Consider the following 7,779-nt stretch of genomic DNA (forward strand, 5'->3'; position numbering starts at 1 on the left):
TTCATCACAACTACATGTCCACTCATGCATCACGTCTCCTGCATAATGTTTTGGCGAAACATCAAATCACCCAGGTGACTCAGACCCCCTACAGCCCAGATTTGATGTCCTGCGACTTCCGACTTTTCCCAAAACTAAAATCACCTTTGAAAGAGAAGAGATTTCAGATCATCGATGAGATCCAGGAAAATACAACAGAGTAGCTGATGGCGACTTACAGAAGTGTGTGAGGTCTCAAGGTGCTTACTTTGAAGGGGACTGAGGCATCATTGTCCTATGTACAATGTTTCTTGTATCCTGTGTCTTTTTCAATAAGTGTCTTTATTTTTCATATTACATAGCTGGATAACTTCTGAACAGACCTCAGGATATTCAATCAATGACTTTAAAGAACCCTAAATTTATTCAAATATGCCACTTTAATACATTTTGTTTATTATAAAACTTCATTTACCTGATCTATAAAAACTTTTTCCATCTCATATATAATATTATGACGCTCTTTATTTTCAATGTTTATCATACTTTTGATTTCAGAATCAGCAGTTCAGATAAGCATATGGGTGGCTTTTTCATTCTACTGTAGGTGGTTGATATATTTAGACAGATACAGAGAAAACTAATAAAAATAATATTTGCCTTTGTGGCAAAGATTTCAAATTAATGTTTTACATGGAAAAAAATTGATCAGTTAATATTTAAATGGCTAAATATATATCATGATTATAGCTTATTGGTGAAACTGGGCTAAGTTGTTTAACATTTTACAGGTTTGAAAAGAAAATTTACATGTTATTTTCACCAGAAATGTCAGTTTAAATGTGTCCAAATGGCCAAAATTATATTAAATATAATAATCTGACCCAAGACTATTTCATTGGTTAATAATATAGTATAATACAAAATTGTTACTATGTATTTTTTTCCTCAAGGACTTGGATATTTTCCTGTATTTCTCCTAGAACTTAGTCCAGTTTAAACTAAGTTGCTTCTGGAATGCCATATGCCCAAAGTCTTCATATTTTATAGTATGGTGTCTGGAAAACAACCTTTGGCAAATAATACTATGTTTCTCTAAACACCATTTCCATAGCAAATCACCTGAAGTCATTAAACTATTAAAATAAGACCCTATAAAATTAGTTTTTAGACTAGTAACTTGTATTCAAAAGCTGTTTTCCAATTATGATTTATTTAGACTCCTTATAGTTGTCCTTTTTTTCCCATTTATCAACATTTAAGTCATCTTGGGCTCCATAAAGACAAAAAGAAAGAAAACAGGGGAAAATCTAAAGAATTTCATTTATGGTTTGCAGATATGATTAAAAAATTCCTGAAAGTAAGTTAAAATGCATCTTGAGCTTCTCATATATCATTCTCAGATTTCAATAAAACTTGACCTCAAGTACCCTGAATGCTTCAAATTTGGTTTATAAGCTTTATTTCTTCAGTTATGCCATTAATGTTTATCTAGTTTGTTACTTTAAGATCATTTATAATACCTTGCATAAAGATTTTATGTCTCTGTTATATAATGGGTTATATTCTCAAGTGCAAGGACTATATCATAGTTGTCATATATATGACATAGTTGTCAATATATGACAAATATTAATTACCCACAAATCATAGCCTAAAACCTCACTGAGTAGGCTTTCAGTACATTATAGTTGAACAAATTACACTATTTGTATTATTTGTACTATTAGGCTGATGTACTAAAATGGGTCTACATAAAAGCTTACGATAATTTTCAAAAATGCATCCGATTGGCATTCAAGTGAAAATATTGAAAAATACAGTTTACAGAACTTAAAAAAAAGATTCACACCCTTAAGAGAGTATGATAACACCAGATGGCAGGTTGTTAACAATGGTATTTTGCAATGTTCACAGAAGACATGTGTCATAGTCTAGTCGAGACAGCTTCATTTTCCAAATAGGATCTTAATTTACACACCCCTTAAAGCAACAGGGAGCTCATATCCATGCCATAAGTGAGAATGTTACAAATTTATTGCAGTATATGTCTTTTACTGATGCCTTTGGCCAGAAGAGCATCGCTTTGCTTGTGTTTTGACTGCCCCTTCCCTACAAAAAGCCATTAAACCATTGTGGATCAGATAATAATCAATAACCACTTTCATTCAGAAAGGAGAACAACAGGAGACACACGCCATGGCTATCCCGAGGTAGTGCTGAAATCCCTCAGGGTAGACATTGTACTGCAGGACCTCTCCGTTCCGCTGAACTCCACAACCCCTGGGTCTCTCTTCTGAGGATTCTTCTGGTCTGTTACACTCTTTGGCCACAGCTGAAGTAGCTGTTTGAAAATGTATCCTTCTTGGAGGCTGGTCAGTGTTTGTATCCTGGTTCCTGAAATGTCATATAGATAGGCTGTGTGTAGACTTAAATTAATAAAAGAACCATTGTCACCTGAATGCAAATCTAAGAAGCAGCTGAAATAACGGGTAGCACTGGTTTCCATTCTTACCTTCTCAGCAGACCATGGATACGGTAATGGGTGTTTCTGGGTCTGCCAGCCCTGAATCCTCTCCACCATTTTTTGGTAGCAGCAGTGAAAGAGCTGAAGCTGAGTCATCATGAGCATCTCAACGAGATTCCCAATTCCATTAGTATCTTGTTCATTTTTGTCCTTTCCAGTGCGAAGTTCTCTTCAAATCTGTGAGCTACTCAAATATATCACCAATGATTTTTTCCCCTTCCATTAACCAAAGTTTGTTTCTGCTACATATAACCAAAGAATTGTTATTGATACACTCAGGCATCATTTTGGATTCTACTTCCTGAATTAGTTTCTATTTGAGGAATTCCGAAATTATGAAGGGACACTTTAGAACTCCTCAGAGAAAACTGCCTGTACTCCAGACAAGAGATCTTAACCTGGGGGCTTTGGGTGGCCTTAAAGTGGCCTTTAAGTGACACCTGAGCCTTCTGCAATTATAGATAGGTAGGTAGATAGATAGATAAACAGATAGATAGATAGATATAGATAGATGTATATTTTGGGGCAAAATCTATAGTTCTAATCAGATTGTTAAAGGAGTCCATAACCCATAAAATTCCAACAACTACTGCTCTAGAAATTTATTTTCAGTTTCCAATTTGCACAAGGTTAAGTAAAATGGTCAAATATTTTCTTCTAGTATAAATTGTTTTTTTCTTTGGAGAATGGCTTAATACCTAATAAATTTGAAGAAATCTACCTGCAAATAAAACTACTAAATGTTAGAATCTATCTGCAAAAGATAACATAAAAGTTATTTCTCAGGAGGTTCTTAAATATAATATAAATTGTTTGATTTTTGAAACTTGACCTAAGATCTTAAATCCCAGATTTAAATCTTAAATTCCCTAAGAAACTTGATCTTAAAAAGATTTCAAGTTGGATCTAGTGATTTTGAAATCTTTTCCGTCCTGTGTTTTTAAGATTCTGCCTTTTGGTAACAAAATAGAATAGCATCTAAATAGAAAATACTGTGCAGTGTCAGAGCTCTGGGCCACAAGTTATTAAGAAGGAAATGAGAGTAAATAGGTTGAACGGGAAGATGTTCAGTTAAGTTGAGACGTGAGAGTGGAGACATTTTCTGCAGTAGATCTGGCATGTGGAAGGGTCAAGCAAAGAGGCGCGTACAGGTTCATTGGCATGAGCTAGTGCGCTCTCCCAAATGTGGCACCTGGAAATGTCAGCGTGATTTTTATTCAGTAAGCAGATCTCTCTACTTTCATAGAAGAATTAAACAGATACAAAAACAATTGCAATGACAATAAAGGGCTTCAATTAGGGAGAAAAACAGCGCTGACTCAAGCACAAAGCATTGCAGGCTTTGGTGTTATTGTGAATCTGGTGGGATAATTAACTGAAAGGTGTTTCGTCTGCAGGCAGCTCTCCGTAGGCCTCAACATCTGTCTCACTAGGCAGAGCCATCCCATCCCACTAGTTAAAGGCGGAGCATGAAGAGAACGGTATGTGATTTACACTGCCAAGGGAATTTGGAAGATCAGTATATTTACTCAAATTGGAGTTTAGCCCAGACCTTATTTTTGTCAAAGGAAAAAAAAAAAAGAAAAAAGTTTAGGCATTTCAATAAAGCACAAGAGCATTGTTTAACTTGGGTTGTGGCACATGTTTTCCAGACTCTGAAATTTCTGTTCCATTTTGCATAAAGGGTCGTATGTTGCTCTTGTTATAGCAACATGCTTTTGTTTAAATAAACAGTGGCTTATCTACTTGTTTTTAAAAGTATCTATTCGGTAGGCCCTTTACTTCTAGCCTTGTCCTTGCTCCTCCTTATTTAGCACAACTATAAACTCTGGAAACGATGCCTCAACAATCAAAGGAGACTCTTGGAGGTGGTAAGAAAGGGAACTGGTTTGGGACCCAGGACTGGAGAAACAGCACAGCAGCAGGGCATCTCCCTTCCCCCGACACAGCAGAGGAAGACCACCCAGACCCACTACCTTCTGATCACCAAACGAGCAAGACAGTCAAGGCAGGTTCATTATTCTCCCGGGCAAAATGGGAGTCCTGAGAACATCAGGTGAGCCGACTCCGCTGACTAGGATGATCATTCAGGAACCCCACCACAAATAAACAGCTGGAGGAAGCATTATCTTTGCCTGCCTGGCATGCTCCCCTTTTTCTCTTAGATACGGAGACAGGTCAGTGGAGCTGACAGGAGTGACCTGCAAGGAAACGTCTTTGTCCCTATGGACCGAGGATTCTCTAGGGCACAAGCCCCATAATAGCTAAAGCAATATTGACAAAAGAAGAATGGCTTTACCCAATATTACAGCTCACTATCCAGCCATTTTCATCAAAACAATGTGGTAGTCGTAGTACAGTAGACAATAAGTCAAAAGAACAGAGCAGAGAATCTAGAGGTAGATCTGCACAAATGTGCCAAATTAAGTTTTGAACAAAATACAAAATGGCTTCTGTGGAGGAAAGATAGCTTTGTAACAAACATGCCAGAGCAACAGGACACCTAAAATAAAAAAAAAAAGGGAGAAAAAGAAGAGGAAGGAAAGGAGAAAGGAAGGAAAGAAGCGGTGGGGGTGGGGGGAATAAAAGAACCTCGACTTAAACTAAAGTCAAGATAACTAAAATGTTATCTCGTCAGATAACATTTAACTCAAAATGAATCATAGATTTTAACTGGAAACATAAAACTATAAAACTTGTAGGAAAAAAAGGATATAATCTTTGGGATTGACATTAAAATTACAATCCATAAAAGAAAAAAGTTGATAAATTGGGCCTCATCAAAATGAAAAATTTACTCTGTGAAACTTCATATGAAGAGAATAAATAAAACATCAAGCTACATGCTGGGAGAAAATATCTGAAAACCACCTCTCTGCCAGAGAACTAGTATCTACTACTATAAGTAACTCTCAAAACTCAATAATAAGCAATACGATTCAAAAATGAGCAAACGACTTGAAGAAGGCAGAGAGGTGGCAAATAAATATAACAAAAGATGTTTAACATTATTTGCAATTGGGGAAATGCAAGTTAAAACTGCAATGAGATATCACACATATATATCAGAATGGTTAAAATAAAAATATATTGACAATATCAAGTGCCAGTAAGGATAAGAAGAAATCATATTATTCATATATCATTGGTGATCATAAAAAAACAAAATAGTACAGCCTCTGGTAAGCAATTTGGCAGTTCCTCAAAACTACTAAACATGTAATCATATGACCCAGCAATTGAACCCTTGGACATTTACCCCAGAAAATGAAAACTTAGATTCACCCACAAACTTTTACATGAATGTTCATAGTTGTTTTATTCACACTAGACAACAATTGGAATTAACCCAAATGTACTTCAACTGATGAATGATTCAACAAATGGTGACAGACATAGCATGGAATACGACAGCAGTAGAAATAAATGAACTATTCATAGGCACCACATCATGGATAACTCTCCAGGGAATTATATTCAGTGAAAAAAAGCCAATCTGAAAATATTACATACTGTATGATCCCATTTATATAACATTGTTGAAATGACAAAACTTCAGAAATGGAAGACAAATCCATGGTTGTCAAGGTTTGGAGAGAGGAGGCAGGCTGCATTATACAAGGTACCCCCTTGGTTTGGAAGTGCTCAACATCTTGACTTCGGTAGGGAATACATACACAAACCTCCCCAGGTGATAAAATGGTATGGAACTGAATACACACACACGAGTACAAATAAAACTATAGAAATCAGAATAAGATTAGTGGATTTCGTTCATGTCAATATCCTGGATATGACATTATAACATGGCAGAAGGCTAACTATGCCCTAGGGAAGTTGGAGTTGGGGGAGTTTTTTTTTTTAAGTTGTCTTGACTTGCATTGATTTCCTTGCTTTCTTTCTGTGGATTAATGGGGTGGACAAGGAACAGGCTGACACTGGTAATGCCATCTGCTATCACAAGTGGTGATGAGGGCAGTGTCTAAGCAAGAGCTTAGTACCTGGGATGTCAGCGATGATACATCATGACCGTGACAGAAAACAAAAATCTGAAATGAGGAGATTTCCTTAAAGGCTCAAAAGAAGCACTAATTCTTTTAGGATTTTCAACCCACATACCTATGTCTCCAAACCCCAAGGATGTCAAATGTACCCTGTTATTTGAAATTAGTACATGAATCTTTGCTTTCAAAGAGAAAGTAGAGCTACTTCATCAGTGTTATTTTCCAAGTGACTTTTCCCATCTGTCCTACTTTAATTTGGCTGGAATTTTGTGTGGTAAAACAGAGTGGAGACAAGTCAATTATGAGATAATCTAATGCTACATTTAAAGATCTGTTGAAGTGTGAAATGATTCCCAAGCCTCAGATACAAGGCTGAGTGATGGAGCCCCCAGAATAACCCCTAACCTGTGAGAACCAGAAACCAAGGGAGGCTGTGGGAAAGAAAGTTCAAGGTTGCAAACTGACATACTTCAATTCTCTATGAAATTAAAGTTCATTGTGTATGTATTTTCATGAACAAAGCAGGGAATAAAAGCTACAGCTTTATAAATCTGCAGTGATTCAGTGTTCTTCCCTCATTTTCCCCATATTCTTCCCTTCTGAGTTTTCATCTTCCATCCTTCCTCCTCCTCATATCATTAGGAGACAAGCATTTGTTTGTATTTCAAGGAGATGAAGGCCTGCTTGCTCCATGCTCTTTGAGTATTTCATACATAGGCAGTGCTCTACCACAGAGCGCTATCACTGGGTTGATAACCTCAGTCTACTTTAGTGTTCCATTCTTTCCAAAAACTCTCATTACTTTACATGTAAGGTCCCTCTCTCTCTGGTCTGGCAGTGGACAGAGGTTTGCCATCACGCTCCCAAGAGCTCCCCAACTTCCTTACGCAACCCCAGCTCTCCGTGTCCCCAGAGAGCAGATGAGTGGAAACCAGATGAGTGGAAATTCAAGGTTTCCATATTAAAATGTTCTCATAATCAAGCCTTTTCTCCCCTCAAAAAACGAACATAAAAAGCAAGAGACAGAGGCAAGAATTAATAAATGGTTCGTATTTTATACCTTATGTAAGGAAAAAAGTATATTACATTTATCTTTTAAAATTACATACTCAAAATGAAGAGACGTACTGTCCCTAGGATTCCAAAACTAGAGAAGCGTCTCTATCAGCCAGTAGCTGGAGTGAGGAATAAAGCCAGCACTAGACCCAGGAATCCGTAATTGGTTCATATAAACATTTATTCAAATTTATTCAAATCTACACATTTATT

Source organism: Pteronotus mesoamericanus, unplaced genomic scaffold (genome assembly GCF_021234165.1).
Source record: "Pteronotus mesoamericanus isolate MK-2021 breed Mesoamerican mustached bat unplaced genomic scaffold, CSHL_Meso_final contig_20, whole genome shotgun sequence".
In the NCBI taxonomy this organism is placed as follows: Eukaryota; Metazoa; Chordata; class Mammalia; order Chiroptera; family Mormoopidae; genus Pteronotus; species Pteronotus mesoamericanus.